General features: G+C 37.0%; 1 protein-coding gene across 3 annotated transcripts in view; it reads right to left on the bottom strand.

Annotated features, from left to right (window-relative positions):
- GALNT18 (polypeptide N-acetylgalactosaminyltransferase 18) overlaps positions 1–18,063 on the bottom strand; it is a 218,533-nt gene that overhangs the window by 174,495 nt on the left and 25,975 nt on the right. The gene's annotated exons all lie outside the window — the stretch shown is intronic.

Raw genomic sequence — 18,063 nt, 5'->3', positions numbered from 1 at the left:
CAACTAAAAGTACTAAATAAAAAAAAACAACTTTGCACTAACCTCATTCTTCCTCTCTCACCCTCCCTTTTTACAAAAGGCAGAGCTCTGGCTCCCTCCCCAGCCTTGTCATAGTGGCAGTTTATTTCTGAAGCCTCAGGCAAAATACTGTCATGGATTTGCTTCCTTATGGTGGTAGAAACTTGGGCTAGATGCCCTAAATGAGCACAGCCTGTCAGAACTGGTATGGAATTTGCACCTATTTCACTGTGCAGTCTGGAGAAGCTTAGCTGACAATACAGCTTTTCTTCTCTGCCTTGGGGGACAGGAAACAACAGGCACCATCTGTCCTATAATTCCGAATCGTGAGTATCTTAGATGAAAAGTCCAGTCAGAGCACCAGGAAAGCATTGCAGCAGGGAGCTGAATCCATACTGATTTGTAAAGTATTACAGTTCACCTCATTTAGGTACTTATCATGTGCATGAGCTGAGAAGAGTTTCTGTTTTGCACTAGTGATTTCTGCTGCCCTCATGCCATGCAGTAGGCTTCATGCTGATGATATCTAATGAAAAGTCTAACAACTAAAATGCACTGCTTGTCAAACACTATACAGCCAGTCTGGTCTGTCACCAGTCACAATAATCCAGTGATCTGACAGGATGTCATACGCTTGACAAAAATTCATATAGAGAAATAAAAAAATCTCTTAGCATTTATACATTACTTAAGTAGTGCAAACCACTTTTACATAAAGGAACTGTACACGTTTTATAGTTGCAAATTCACAGTCAGAATCCAGTTGTTCTATAGGTGGCTGCGCAGAAAACACTGTATTTTACATAGCCCTCATGATAATACAGAAGTCAAGGCAGGAATCCAGAATATAACAAACCCACAAGAAAATGTAAAAATCTCACTACCTGCATCTACTTGTTACAGCTGATGTCAACCTCCTCAATTTAAAATTAAAAACTGATAAAGAAAATGATTATGGAACTCAGGAAGGAGAATGTTTATTCTAAAATCAGATAACTTTAAAATTGTTGCCTACAGCATATTCTTAAACAAGATTATTCAATGTATTTTGCTATTCTAAAATATTAGAAGAAAGTAACTTTCCTTAGCCTTGTATTTCATCAAGTCTCATATTGTAGGCATTTCTATTGCAGCTCCAAAGCAAAAATTGCATGTGGCTGAAGTGTTCAGGTTTTGGACATGGATATATGTTCCTCAACTACCGATCTTTCTGTCTCCAGCTGATTGCTGCCACAGGACTCAAATTTCAGATCCAATGCATCTATAGACACAACTGGGAACTGTGTGTAGACACACAAGAATTCAGGAAACAATGAGAAATATTTGTTAACTTTTACAGTGCTATGGACTGACTGTTACAGTTCATGCTGATAGTTACTGAAAAAGTAATAATTGGTTAGATAAATCACTGTCTGAGCCTTACTTCTGAGCCTTGACAGGACTGCATACATGAGTATTTAAGTCTTGACAGTAAATATCTGAGTGGATACATTTATAATTGCATTCCAGACTGGACTCAATCCATTACTGTGAGGATAGGGAACTTAAAAAAAGGACATGTGGCTAAAGCACACCAGAAACGTTTTTTCAGATCTGTCTGTACAGTGCTTTGGGGTTTTGTGGTGGCTTCTATTTATTTATTTATATATAGATATACACACACACACAAAATACAGTCAATGAAAAGAACAGGCATGGAAAAAGTGTTACCCTTCAATTAGTGATTCTGTAACATAATTCCCATCCTAATGCCACCAGATTCTGGCCCTAAATATGAAAAGGGAGCTTGTAATGAGAAGCAGGAAGATACTTCCAAATGAAAAAATGCCTCTTTTTTTTTTTTTTTTTTTTTTTTGCTTCACCACAGAAAGTTTTTTATTTTGTCTGGATAAGGGCAACCAGTACCCTGACTGAGCTGAAGTAGTGCAGTAATTAGGAGATACTTATCTAACCAAAGGAAAGAAATTTGCTTTCAGGTGTCATACCAGAAGGAGATTGGTATTAAGTGAGGAAAGAACTAAATACTGACCTTGACAATTTTTTTTTTTTTTAGAGCAATGAAAAAACATTATTTACAAAAAATAAGGGGTTTATCCAGCAACTTAAGTATTTGTGTAATCAAGTCTCGGCAAGTTACACACTATATAGTAAATTATAGTAAATTTATATGCACACACATGTAGGATATAGTATAAGGTGAGGAAAAGTGAAACAAAACTGCAGTACAAGAAGGAGTCCTTTTCTAGACAAAAGACCAAGAGGTAAAAGACAATAAGACACAAGAAAGTTTATAGAAAAGCTCTAGTATATTTTTTCACACCATCACATTAGATTAGTAGTATGAACAACTGTAAGTATGGAAAAGGTTGAATGTGGAAATCAATATTCTCAGACAAAACAGTAAGAAGAAACTATAAGGCTTACGTAATGCAGCTGAAGCTCTGTATATTAATTCAGACATGCTGCTGTCAGTGTCCAGTGACACTGAAAACAAGGATTGACTTGTTTTCTTCAGCACTGTCAAAGATTGGCTGTATTTTGCCTACCACCATTGTTGCCCTTTGGGAAACTGGCTTGCAGCATTTCTGTTAGTAACTCAAAATCTGAGAAAGTCAGTTTTTTAGTAAGTTGTAACAGTGACAAAATAATTCATTGAAATATTTAATAAATGTTAAGTATAACAAAACATCCTACTTATCCCTCATGTAAATCTATAATGTGAATTTCCTAAAATTTTGTTAATATTGACCATAAAAACCATCATCAGCTTCCTCTTCAAACTGCAAATCCAGCTACCATGTGGTTAACTTATTCATGATGCCAGATGGGGTTTTCTATTCCTTTTTCTTTTGGAGCAGTATCCTGACACTAGGTGTGGTGTAAATGCCTGAAGTAACTAGGAAAATAAAACTAACATTGACATTTTTAAGGAAAAGGTACAGCATTGAAGAGGCTTTCAGGGTAGGGCATAACTGCATTATCTGAGCGTTCCCTAGGCTCCCAACCTTAGATGCTATCGCGCTGGGGAAACTTGGTGTGCTAGCTCTAAGGAACAGCACGGAGCGTAGAGTGGAGTGGAGACACCACAGCTAGGCTCTATAATCAGATGGGGCCTCGATTGTTCTTGTGCACAAAGCTGCACTTTTTGCCACCCTAAGCCAAAGACCTGTCATGTTTTGACAAATGCTGTACCCTAGTGTACTTTTTGCTCATTATAATATCATTATAATACCAAAACACACCTCCATCCCAAAAGCTACCCGCCTCCAAGGTGCGACCACCCCTCACTGAGCATGCGCTCTGAATTCCTCGGAGCCTATTACTTTAAACGGAGACGGGAAAACTTTACACCAATCATAACTAAGATATACTTGACTAGAGCCACTCAAGCTCCACCTAAAAGATAGAAAATAATATAAATTGGCCCAAGAGAAAGGGGATGTTAGGGAAGATACCACCGTCAGGGGAGATACCATCCCGAGGACAACATCCTTAGGACCTCCTGACTCTTGGGATCAGTCGACGGGCTGAGCCTCTCTTCCCCCCCCATTGGGACGCCTTTGGGTGAGATCTGAATACTTGCTTATAAACCTCTATAGAGTCTTTGATCCTTTTAACGCGTTTATTTCTAGGCTGCGCACCTATAACATCTGTAACATCTGTAACATCTCTAACATCTGTAACACCTGCAACATCTGTAACACCTGTAAACACCTATAACATCTATAACATCTGTAACACCTATAACACCTGTGTATTTTATGCATACTAGCTTGCTTTTGCAGACAGTCACTATCGCCGGCAATCCAAAAGAACCTGATTATCTGTTGCTGTAATAAACCATACTTGATTGCATTGTGATAACTCTCATTAAGTGCAACAAGGGTGAGGGTGGTTATCCGTGATAGTTCAGCGTTCTGAATCTAACCAGACCCCCAGGCGGTTAATGCATTTTTGGTGAATGTCCGAACGGACCCCCAGATGGTTAATGCGTTTTTGGTGAATGTCTGAATGGACCCCCAGGCCGTTAATGCGTTGATGGTGAATGTCTGACTGGACCCCCAGACGGTTAATGTGGTTTTGGTGAATGTCCGACTGGTTCAGTACCCTGAATCTGACCGGGCCCGTAACGGTTAATCAGCTACACCCCTTAACGCGACACTAGGTGCTGCCTGGCACTTACCAGTTTAACTCCCATGAGAATCCCATGCAACTTCGCAGATCTTCTAATGATTTCTAAAATCTTTTATGTATGTAAGCCTCAACAATCAATTTCAACACAGCAACAAATTTATATTCATCATATCTGGAAAGACTCTCATCTCTGAAACTCTGGAAGCAGACTTCCCCCATAAAAAACAACTGGACTTTTGCAATTAATCTTTTCTGTCCTCAGAAGCTGAAAATCACCACTTACAACCTAAAAGAGAATTTATTAGTATTCAAAGACAGACTATGGAAGGCTTGGGAGTTCTCTAATTTTCAGAAATTTTTATTATGATTTGTGACTACCAAGTAGAGATTCAAACTGTAAACTTCAGTGAAAAAGCAAGCTGATTCTGTTCTTACTAATTTCCTACCAAAAAACTTGTCCAAAACTAAATGTCACTGCATATGTAATAAATTTTTTTAGAGAAGCTGCATAGACCATTGGGATTTTCTTTTATAATTTTTTTTTTTTCTCTCCAACTTTTTTTTTTAAAATATCTTTACCAATCATTCAACTTGTATTGTTTGTGTAACATTCACTCATGACTACACCTTTGGTAAGTTAAAGAACGTGCAAATTTTTACCTCACTGGTTACTCTTTTACTCCACCAACATTTTCCAAACAATACTACAGTCAAGAAAATTAACAGTAGGAATTTAATTAAAGGCCTTTACTCCTTAAGTTTGTAAATTAATCATTTTGCATGTTTTCAGATGAAAAAATCGGTTAAGTTAAAAGGTAGTATTTTAAAACAGCTTCTATTAGCACATTCTTATTACAGAGAGCAATTCTAGTTCTGTTCTTTCCTTAGCTTTGACACTTCCTTGTTCTTGTGCTGGGTGTCATTTTGAATTGCTTGGTAAAAGTGCTCTCCTCTCATATCTTGAGAGGACAGGGTATCTAAATGACGCCCTGCCTTCATTCCTGTCCTGAACAAACGTCCAGAGTTCTGGTAATGCTGGAGAATAAGAGAGGTTTCAAGTCTGGACACTCATATATTACCAGTGTTACAGAACTGAACTTCCCAGCTTATTTAAAAAAGAACGTAAGAAGGGACACAGACATGCAAATATTACAAACATCCCTCTCCTCTTTCTATTCCACCAATGTATCCGTCTACTTGTCTAGGTTGGGTTAATCACATATTTGCTCTTTTAAGTTGAATCTCAATGATCCATCTACTCACTGATGGGTTAGACTTCTCCCACACACACGCTACGCACTCTGCACCACAACTTCTCTGTTAGTGGTTGACCTGATTTAAGAGATAATAAAATCCTATATGAGCACACTAGACTTTTCTATGACAGTTCTGCTCTATCCAGGAAGAGTTTCTGAAAGCAGAAGAATAACTAAGTTGCTGCAGCAGTCAATAGCACACTCCTCTAGCCTCCCCTCCTCATCAGGAACTGTTACACGTGGAAATGACCACACAGGTCCAACTAAACCTTTTCTCCTTCTCCCGGTAACACTGTCACAGGGAAAGGACTGTGAAGTGGGGTAGAATCAAACCAGTGAAAGCAGGTTGAAAAATCTCAAGCTTAGTCCATTAAGCCACACATTTCAAAATGCAGCAAAACATATGCGCTCACTGTTCTGGCTTAGTCTGCGAGGCTTAGCTGGGAATTGGGTTAGAGTTACATAAACCCTAATTCAAGAAGGATTTCAGCCTCATTGTCTAGTTCAGCTAACACAATTACTGAAGTAGCTTTGTCAATACACTGAAAAGATTTATTCTTTGCAAATGTTCCTGTTGCATTTTAAGTCAGAAGGGAATTAGGACAGAGAAAAATGATGTCTCTTGTACAGGAAAAGTTAAAAAAAAAAAAAAAAAAACACAACCCACAGAGATGCAGAGGAGCTTGTGTTCACACAGACACAACAAGAATGAAGAGGAGGTGGATGCTACTAAATTTACAGTGGGAAAAAGAAAACTTCTTTTTTCCCTCCTTAAGGTCTATTATTTACTCTGTTGTCTGAAATGCAGGGGTTATGAAACAAAACTTTTTAGTTAAAGTTGCTAAGAAAAAGTAGAGTAAATGGCCATTTGCCATAGAGGTCTTTTAAGCAGACTAACTAATTTATCAGAAAAGGCACAAAGTACAAGAAAGCTTTGCCATTCTCAGCTTTCATTGGCCTGAATACCTCAGGAGGTGTGCAAGCAAAAGGCATTGAAGAAAAATCCAATGACTCTCTCGCACAGTATGATCTGCTAGCCAGCATACCTTCTCCACCATTCACGTACATAATGCCCTAAGGTATGCTCACTGACAGAAATCCTGCCTGATCAGCTGTGAGTAAAGAACATATTGATCACAACTTCATCACATGTGACTGGACTTAACAAGTAAAACTAAACGCCCCCTAGATTCTCCATCTTTCACTTGGTCAAGGTTCAGTCTACTCCACAGCAAGATGGAGCTGGACCCTGCCTGCCTCAGGTTACACAGACAGGAAAGCGGGCAAGAGCTTTGGTTAGATCTTTCAGAATTAGGTAAAATAGAATATCAAGCCAAGTAACAATGACATTGAACACATTTAATACTCAAATCTATAATGCTGTCCTCTCATATATACACATATTTAAAAGCTATTTTGACTAAAAGAGGAGTTGATGTACTGTTTTACAGAAACATATAATTGACTCATACATGAAAGGTCTGCTTGAAGTAAGAGTGCTCTGGAACACAATATTTTGAGAAGGGTATGTGAAAAAAAATCTATACTTGAAAAATCACATACATCAATCCCAGCTATAATGGAATGAATCAGAATCCCTCTACCTCCAACCTTTCATATATTTGATACACTGTATTGTCAATATTGTCAATAAATCCAAGTGCTACTGGTTGTCTATACATTTATACATCTACAGAAGACACAGGCATTATCAGTTAACACATCAGTAGTTAGAACAAAGAAGTTGCTTCATGGCAGTTGGCCTTGAAGTTTCACATCTGCCGTATTCAAGTAATTGTCACGCATGCGTAAGTGCCTGTCATGCCTCTTCTTTGGAGCCCAGAATGAGCTCCAGGAGCACACTTACTCTTACAAAACACATCAGCATATTAACGATGGGTCTTTTGAGTATTCTTTCTCAATACATAGGAGACACTTTCCAATTTTCACTTCAATACATTTATAATTAAAAATCGATTACTATTTTTGCTCCCCAGTACTGGTCATAGCACAGCTCTTAATGACTACAAAAGAGATTCATGTGTAACACACCTAAATCTATCTCCTGTTTAGTCATTACATTCCCACATCGTTACTATGCTTTTCCAATCTAAACCATGTGTAATAGACTGCTGCTAATCAGTCAGCAGACTTAAGGGGTCTGAATGGCAAAGTAAAAACACAAAGCTGAGAAGAGCCAGCAACTGACATTGGTAAAGGCACACCAGCGAGTCCTAGTAGGATACCATACAAGAATTTTATTCTTTCATAAAAAAAGCAAAAATTTTACATGCATGGAGTTCAGGCAAGGAGACCGTGAACCTTAAAAGTCTATGACAGAACACAGAAATGATGCAACCTGAACACATTTCTGCCATCAACTGAATAAATCTTTCGGTTTCTGCTTTTACATCTTCTCTTTAAAGAATTTTAAAGAAAAAATATGGAATTGCCTGGAAATTACTGAGACAAGTAGACTGACATATTAGACAGCTGCAGGAATATTAGCAGATTCAGAGAGTAAAAATAAAACAAACAAAAAAGTACGTATTACTTTGAGCCTCAGAAAAATTGGGATTTCACTCAGAAGAAAGCAGGCTAAGGGCTCCTGGTCACTGCAGTAGAATGCCTTCAGTTTGCTAAATCCACTATAGAGCCATGAAACTTGGTGTCTATTCACACCAAATCATACTAAACATGCCTTTTGCCATGGGATGAAGTTCAGCTGCTTATTTTACAAAGCAAAGACACTGTTTGGAATTATGTACGTACTGCCAAAAGCATTGTCTATTACAATTCAATGTAATTTCACAAGTTGAAAGCTAGTAGAAAAGGAGAATATCAACCTGAAATACTTATGTGCTTAGAACACTATGAATAAAATTATCTTTCAAGAAGGACAAAGCTGTGACTGCATTCTTATTTTAAATATGCCTGTATTTGTTCTCTGAAATCCAATTATTTTAGTATAACATGACTTTCCTACACACTGTGATTTTGTGATTTTTTCCAGGTAAAAAACACAGATAATTAGTTGAAAAACACTCTTAATGCTAGAATGAAAAAGAAAGGAGATCCATTAATGGTAAATAAATATGACAAAAGTGTTGGAAAGAAAGAGAAATGGCATAAAAAGAAAAAATAGTAAGTTCTTTCAGCAATGAGGAAACACATTTCTCAGAACCCCCACAATGTGAATGGAGGTAGTAGTGCATCAGGATTCCCGTGGAAAATGCCTTAACAAGTAAGTGAGAGAAGACAACTGAAATATGGATGGAGTTTCAGTCCAAGCACACATCAAACTGGGACATGTTAGCCATTAACTAAGCTAACAGTTGATTTCCAGAGGCCAAGTTTTCCCTTGATATACTGCATGCAGCCTTAAAGATAAGCTATTTGAATTTATTCTCAGAATTTTTAGCCTGAGGGCTTACTGGTGTCACAGCTATTTTAAAATAGGTATCTGCACTGCACAGTGATAATGCCACTGCAGCATGAACACCTGTCAGATGCACTGACGGCTCTTCAAAGATGCCTCTGGACACCAACCCCAAAAGAGCTAATGGCAGCTGAGATAGGCTGGAGGTTCACAAATGGGTCCAACACATACAGACAGATGTTTTTCTCAGCTTAAAGTCTGACTGCCAACAAGGTTCAGGAAAGCAAATTAGATTCCACTTCCTGCAGTTTGCAAATATTTTTTCACATAAACTAATTACTCAGCAAGAATCTACAAAACATGTCTTAAATTTAATTTATGCATACACGTTGGTTTATCAATCATATCAATATACAAACACCAGTCAAGTATGCATATAACAAAATGTTATTGCTATGTAAGCAGCCTTAACAATCACCATTCCTAAACCAAATAGAAACATGAATATAACGTGGTATCATTTGATTGATACCAGTGGTTTGATATTATGGCTGAGTTGAGCACTGACAAGTACGCATTTTCTATGTTAATCTCAAAATATACCAGCCCATGAAGTGAAAAATCAAAATTAATAGTATCATCCAGTTATACTGAGTAATTTGCTGCAAATTGATTACACTCATTCAGTGAACCCAACTTTTCTGGACTTTCTCTTAACATTTTTTATTTCAATAAATAAATTCAAATAAAAAATATTTTTATCACTTTGAACTAAAACAGCAAGTACTCCACATAAGTATAACAGTGAAATGAAAGGATTAGCATAGCACTCCCTGCCATTTCATGTTCTTTGTTAATCACAGTTACTACATCGCATGTCAAATGAGGTCACGCTTCAATCAACTCTATTCCAAGAGACCTCTACCTAAAAACTTATGTCAGGCTATTAGGTTTTGCAATGGCAAATGGGTAAGACTGCAGTAAAGGAGTCAACCGCAAGACTCTTTGGAACAAGATTCATTTATTTCTGTTATTACTATCAAAATAAGCTGAACACACAATGAAAAATTTCTTTCAGCCAAATCAATATTATTTTATATCACTTCTAAAACAAATTACATACCACCTTCTCTATCTTTCCTTATTATTCCACCACATGAATACAAACGAATTTAAATGGAGTCAGAGCAGTGATATTGTGGCTGGGATACTGTAAAGAGGTGTAAGACAGGAAGCAATGGACTGGGTAGTACTGTAACAAAGCAAGAGACAATGCATAGCGGACACAGAATTTCTCAAGTTTAAAAAAATCAAAGAGATTTCTTGCATTCTGATATTTAAATAAATAAACTTAGATGTTAATTATTACTTATTATTATCATGTTAATTATTACTTATTATTATGTTAATTATTACTTATTAAGTTTAGAAGCAAAAAGTAATAAAAAGGCTAAGCACAAATAGCACAGAACTGAAAATCCCACCAGGTAAGTAACAGAAATTTCTTATCTTGCAACAGGGAAACCTGATCTACAAGGTGATGAACAAGAAGCCACTCATGAACAATGCCGGGTTTTTCAATTTGCTTATGCAGTCAAATGCAATTTTGTTGCTCAGTTTTATTTAATCTAGTATCAAAGAATGTATCAAATGTATCAAAGAATTCCATATGACAGGAAAAGTCAAGAGTCTTAATTGTTGTTATTGCCAACCCATAACAATTGCCGTAACAAATTAATTGGAACACCACGAAAGATAAGGCTAGGAATGCCTTGAATGTGTACGTACCCGCACCTTCCATCACTGAAGCAGAACCTGAATATTTATGTTTTTTCCACAATCCTGATAAACGCCCTCACAGAAACATCCACCCCTACGTGAAAATAAACACTGATGCACCTTTCTGCTATGGTAGACCACAGAGTAGCTCCACCAGCTGTTTGAATACATCTAAGTGTCAGCTGAGACATTCTTTTCTTTTACCATCTTTTGCTCCACCAGTCTGATGATTCTGGAATATCAAGATACAAAAGAAATGCTGGATAATGTGGGGAAAAAAAAAAAAAAAAAAAAAAAAAAAGGTATCCATTTTGAAATGCAATGTTTTAGAAACCTGAATTAATTTAATTAATAACTACGTACAGTCACTTACAAGAAAGAATAGATATGCAGTATAAACTCCTAATTAAACAAACGGATGTTGTTTTGCTCTTACAAGCTATTTTCAGTGGCTCAGTTACAGTGGTCAAAGATCTCCACAGTAAGGATGTAACAACAGAAAACCATACACAGCAGAAGTATTCTGTGCTTTTAATAGGTTGCTATGGAAATATTTTTATTTCTGTAATATGGAAGTAGCCTCACACATCCAAGCAGAAGATTGGTTGCTCAGTCACTAATGTGATTCACTTTCTGAAGCTTTCTCCGTTTATAGCTTGGTAGCAAGCTAGCGCCCTCATTAAACAAAAATAAAACCTGTTTTAAGGTAGTATATATATATAAAAAAAAAATAAATAAATTGACAGCTTGGAAAATAAAACTAGTAAAGACTAAGTTACATCCTAACAAAATGGAATTTCATCATTTAGAGAAGTTCTATAGTTTGGTAGAAATCTATTAAGTTCAATAAAGAAAATTTTTCAGCTCAGTGCACAACATGCATTTCAGGGTAAGGTTCTCAAAAAAAATCTAAGGGGAAAAAATTGAACATCAGATAACATAACATGGCATAACTCATCTCTTTGACTGTAAGTACTTTAGCAATACTCAGATACATGCAGAAGGTTTACAAAGCTATGGAAAAACAATCCCACTTCAGCATGATTATGGTTTCACAACAACACAGGATAGCTCAAAGGCAGAGAGCTGTGACAGCAATTACGTGCATCTACCTCCCAGTCTGGAGCCTTGGATTCAATTCACAGCACTTTTATGGACATCCTCAGGCATATGACACCCACGCCCATATGTCTCTGCTCCTTAAGAGAAAAATAGCAATTAAGTGTCTTCCTGTTTCAGAAGGAATAGTGTGAGCATAAATGCATTAGAAAACTGAGAAGCATTTGGACATCATAATAACAGGAGTAATCACATCCCTAAGGCAGAACTGGTGTTATACTTGTATGTACATAGCCTGTTTCCCTTCCCACACTTCTAAATGTCTAAGTATGTTTCGAACAAATGCTCTCTCTCTAAAAATAGGGCACAATTCTCCATTGTCCAAGTTTCCAATATCACTTGAATTCATTTTGGCAGGCTCACTACAGAACAACATACCCCAAGCAAACCAATGACTATTTCAGCAATGGCTGAGGCGGCTAGAACGCCTGTTCTTGGGGTCCCCCTCCCAGAGCCTGCTATCCCCAAGGAACCTTTGTTTTCTCAGGACTGGATAAAACTTTTCTCCCACCAGCCCCTTTAAAAGTATAGCCATTTCTATAGCAGGCTAGGACCATTACTGTTTCAACCAATCCCACCTAAATATGCTCTTCAAAAATACAGTCCCTGTCTTCCTTAGGCTAACTCACACTTCATATAGCAAGCATGGTGGCCTTTATTGCTGACAGATGCAAAGAAAACTATCATTCAGAAGTGATACTGAACTCTAAGTATATTCCTTTCAGCTGATCTGCAAGCTTACCGGAGAGAACACTTAGTACTTGTCGGTATCTTCTAGGAGTTACCTAACAGAAACAGTCAAAGGATTCTGTCTTACATACCAATGAAGCGTATCTGGCTTTGACAAGTCTCCACCCCACAAATTCATTGCTGGTGTGAAATGATTATGTAATGAGAGACTATCAAGATTTAAAAGGGGAAAAATATATTTCCAGTATTATTTTACATAACATCTAACATTATTTTCAGGTGTCTCTATCTGTATTTTAATACTGCAAGTTTTCTGCCAGTTTCTCAATGCCACCCCTAGGAAATACATGTAAGCATCTCTGAGGATCTTGAAAAGAAGTTCTTAAATATTTAAATTCAATCTATGTGAAAACCTTTAAAAGAAATTTTGAGAAGAATACAGCAATTGTGCATAGAGAAAAAACTTGCATAGAGAATATTCAGCAGTTCAGAAAAAGTTTTCTTTTTAAAGTCCAAATGCGTTCAATTTGTAAGGAGTAGACATTTTGATGATTAAACAGGTACTTTGCTAAGACAGTGCTCTGCAGAGATATACCTTCTGAATGAATGAAGAAGCCTAAATGAATTCCAAATACATAAAATGAACTACAGTCTTCTCAACCTTATTTTAATTTGCCCTCAAAATGTGTGTCTAATGTCTTAGCAAAATTCAAAGACAGGCCTGAAAAAATGGAACAGTACATATTTTTGACAAATAACATTGAATTAACACTTTTTTAAGCCATCTGAATCTGTAAAATTGACTGATGGCTGAATACAAACTAATTAAGTAATACACCATCTGTTTTAACTAATAATTACCATATAAAGGTAATATCCTTCATCCAAGTAATCATTATGCTAAAGCTTTGTTCCAAGCCTCTGTGTTGCTGCCTCCAGAAGATTTTTTTCGTAAAACTGTTTCATATCTCTCAGACAAAACCTGCAGGTTATTAGGAAGACCTATCACAAGAAACTAATCCCCAAATCCCATGAATAAGTAAATTAAATTTCTTTCAAACAGCAGGTTTCTCACCTAATCTGCATTTTTCATCATTTCATATGATGGGGTTGGAACCAAGAGCTAAACATATATAAACACATAGGTACTATAAATACACACACACACTATAACTACTATACTGTAAATATCATTCATACTTAAAAAATTCACTGAAGACCCTGGAGCTATATAATGCATTTAGTAAAACAACAGATATTATTATCTTGGTCACACAGGAAATACTTGATTTATGATATTTGTTTTCATCCCAGATTGAGAGCTGAAGTCTAAATCTGAAATATTATTTTTCACTAAGTATAAAATTCAAATAAATTTGAATGCAGAACCACTAAAACGCTTGAAACTACATCTGTCAGCGGCTACTTCCATGATGCATAGCAGTATTAGTGCAAGTAAAAACTGGTAGTGCACTATAGAAGTTTGTCTAGTCCTAGTTCTTTCATTAGTTGTCCTTATGTAATATACATTGTCTTAGCCAAATTAAGAGACCTTTTAAAAATAAAGTATTGTTTATTTAAAGAACATGGAATACACGTGCAGTAACAGCGATGCTCTACATTTCCTGTTCACTGTAGATTTTGTCCAAATTAGTATTCCAGTTTTGTTCCCCGAGACCAGAGACGATGTCTGCTCTACTTTAGAATGTCTTTTGTTGAGATTCTGAGTTTACTTTTCATATAATAAGAACAGAAGCTAGACTACAGCAGAGGAAAATCTCTCCCTAAGAGCTGGATTAGGCTTGAAGGTTTGAACCATGGCTCTCTGAAGCCCTAGACAGGAAGCACACAGTTGTGATGCTGTCTACTACAAGAACCGCATCAGGGAAGATGGTCACATCACAAGGTCCATTTTTCCCACCCTCTCATTCCACGTGACTGAGGAGCAGCTAGGCTCAGCCACTTCCAGAAGGGTCTCACCTGCCACTAGCAAAGAGCTGTGTGGAGAGAGCACTCCCCACCAGAAAGAAAAAGCACCATCCTAAGCTCCTACTTGGCAACATTAGTGCATCCCTTCATTCACATACCTGTTGTTCTGGACTGGAAAAAGTGGCAGAACTAAACCAGGAGACCTAAATATTCAGTTTTTATTTTGGAAAGATTTGGAACACCAAGTAATTAAATGTACTGCTCATTCTGGCACAAAGTAGCAGTGAAGTGAAACCTGAACCAGGAAAAGTTACAGAGCTTGCTTGATTTTATTTTTAATCATTCAGTAAAACAGGTCATAGATTAGATGTTTCGTGACCAAAATGCCACAAGAATCTTTTAGCTCATGAGGGGCTGAAAACAAATCAAAAAGGGACCAAAACAAAATAGTCTGAAACAGACAAAAAAAAAAAAAAAAAAAAAAAAAAGGCAAAAGCAGTTCCTTCCTTCCTTGACAACCCCTCCTCTCTCCTCAGCCATCCAATATGTTGATGAGATGCTCAACATGAGCCAGCAACATATGCTTGCAGCCCAGTGAGTCAACCATATCGTGGGCTGCATCAAAAGCAGTGTGGCCAGCAGGGCGAGGGAGTGGATTCTCCCTTTCTGCTCTGCTGTCATGAGAGGAGTGACCAACCTGGAGTGCTGTGTTCAGCTCTGGGACCCTCAGTATAAAAAGACATGAAGATGTTCAAGCAGGCCCAGAGGAGGGCCACAAGGATGATCAGCGGGCAGGGGCACCTCTCCTGTGAAGGCAGGCTGAGAGAGTTCGGCCTGGAGAAGAGAAGGCTCCAGGAAGACCTAATAGCAGCCTTCCAGTACCTAAAGGGGAGCTACAAGAAAGCTAGAGAAATACTTTTTACAAGGGTGTATAGAGATAGGACAAGGGGTAATGGCTATAAACACATAGAGGGGTGATTTAGATCAGATATAAAGAAGAAATTATGTACTCATCATGTGGTAAGGCCCTGGAACAGGCTGCCCAGAGAAGCTGTGGATGCCCCAGCCCTGGAGGTGTTCAAGGCCAGGCTAGATGGGGCTTTGGGCAGCCTGGGCTGGTGGGAGGCATCCCTGCCCATGGCAGAGGAGTTGGAACTAGATGGCCTTTATGGTCCCTTTCCAACCCAAACCAACCTATGATTCTATGATGTTACTCTAATTTGTCCCTTCAATTTAATTTATGGTTCCCAATTGGAACAATTATTTCCTAAGCATTTAAGAGAATTTCACTCTTACTGGCTTTAGAATAGGGTTACATGAAAATACTGATTTTATGTGGTGACAATCAGAAGTAAAAGGATTTGTTTAAAGACTTAGATGAAGCTGGATGTACAGCAATAAGTTCAGATGTAGAGATTAAACTTTAGGAGACTCCAAACAAGGTTCCAGTGTACAATTCCCTTTTTTTCTTCCATTAATTATTCAGAGGTGCCAAATAGGACAGCATAATGTCAGCATTAATTTACGTGTAAGAGAATACGAATGTATGCTCTTAAATTCAATGCACATATACAAGAGGAAGAGTACAAATGAACAGGAAAGACATTATCATTCAAAGCTCAATCCATCGATACAGTACACAGAAATAATTATGTTGACCAGTTCTAGAATACCAACACTTTCACAGCTGTTGAGCACAATGCAAACATTTTCAATCTAAGCTTCCACATATGGGAAAAAAAAAAAAAATGGAAAAATGCGGACAGCAGTGCAATAGCACAGCCACCTTGGGCAGCAGACCAGAAAGGTCTAGTACTTTCTACAGCATGTGAACAGAATGAGTTAGAGATCATGGAGGAAAAGCAGCTCTTCAGGAAAAGAAAATGTTTGAAAGCTCAACTTGAGGTCATCACAGACTGAACTAGTGCAACTTTGCTGAAGCCTGAGACCCTCACAGGATAATGTGGTCTCAAGGAACATGGAACAACTGCAGCATCTTACCTGTACATTCATGAGTGAACACATGAACACATCTGAACATCGCGTATTGAATTCAGGCAGTGTCTTTTTAATATTTAAACAACCTCTACCCGTGTTATAAATAATTTCTTCCAGGTTACCTGTGCTCTGATATTCACCACCTTTTGCTATTTATCAGTAGACTACTTTGTAAAAAATTAGGTCCACACAAACTTGCTGCCTTTGATACTAACCAATTTGTACTTCTTTACGAAACTGAATTATGAAAATGTTCAAAAAAGCTTTCCCATATGAGATTTAAAAAATAAAACAACAAAAATTAATCAATTTCTAGTCCACTTTTAAGATTTCTATTTATTCTTCAACATTCTGTTTCTAAACAACTCAGGTTCTTTACAGACATCCATAAATTGAGTTGCAAAACTTCCTTCTCAAGTACACCAACACTAAAGTGCTGTATTGTAGCCAGAAGAGCATGTAGCACCCTACTAATGGCAGAGTAGTAAACTGATTTGGGATCAACACAGGATTATTAATGACATAATAACTATCAGTAAATATTTACATATTTCTTATATACATCCATAACATATATTAGATATAGAATAAAGGATGTTCCTAGAAGCTATTTTTCCAACAAATAGTTTCATTATACATTCAGTACAGGATGCTATTCTTAATTTTGTTTCTGTGTGTAATGTGGTGGTGCTACCATACAAAGCTTAGGAAAGCCAATGTCACAATAACATTAAGATTACTAAATAGAAATTTTGACTGATGGACTAGATATTAAAAAACATTATTATTCTCCTTAATTTTGATTTGGCTTATAATTTATTTTCCAGTTAATTTTTCTTGATGCTGCCTTCAAGGAGAACTGTTCTGTCATCAATGGCTAGTATGAAAACAGTCTCCATGATAATTTTGAGAAGCTTTGTAAAAGATTTTTGACTTTACAATACCTTCAGACTTGATACTACCTTGAATTTCTCTCCTCTTCCATTTTACAGTTCAAATCACCTATATTTAATCTGGTATTTCACTTTATTTTTTTCTTCACTGTCGACTGTTTCATAAAATCAAGATCATTCAATTTGTTGTTCATAAGACATTGGTATATTCTATATAACAGGAAGTCTTTCTTGTTGTATAAAATATCCCAGCTACACAAAAAGTTGTTCATGTTTGCGTGTATTTTTCTTTTACTCTGAAATAAATGGAATTCAGACTGCTCTGATACCATGAACTTAAGGATCAATCTCTCATTCTCTTTGTGTGTACAACTTCCAGTGCAAATGACGGTGGTACTTTAATTCCACGACTTGCAAAATTAGACTAAGAAGACCATGTGTGAAAAAAAGGAAGAGGCAGGGTTTAAAGAAAATCATCTTTGCAAAGTTTTCACTGTTATTAAACAAGAACCTGTGGCTTTAGATACTATTACTGTCTACTAGTAATATCTGCTAACCTAGATCTTACTGTATAGATTCCACTGATCTGCACTCTATACATACCAAAGATTGTCAGACACTAAGAGGGGATGTTTGTTTTATTACACACATGATGAGAACCCAGTTCTTATTTTATGTGCAGGTAGCTTTAGCTGCCAGGATAGTACCACCTGTGTTAAAAATAATGGCAACATTTTGGAAAAAAAAAAAAAAAACTTTATTTGAAAAATAGATGTACTCATGTTTTTTCCTTCCTTGAATTTATTAATAATTAATAGCATAGAAAAAGTAACCTCTCCCAGGCTTTGACTGATTTCCTTAAAGAAGC

This window comes from Netta rufina, assembly GCF_964035555.1.
Source record: "Netta rufina genome assembly, chromosome: 5".
NCBI classification, from domain to species: Eukaryota; Metazoa; Chordata; class Aves; order Anseriformes; family Anatidae; genus Netta; species Netta rufina.
Note: the sequence above shows the minus strand (reverse complement) of the source record. Positions and strands in the feature narration are given on the sequence as shown.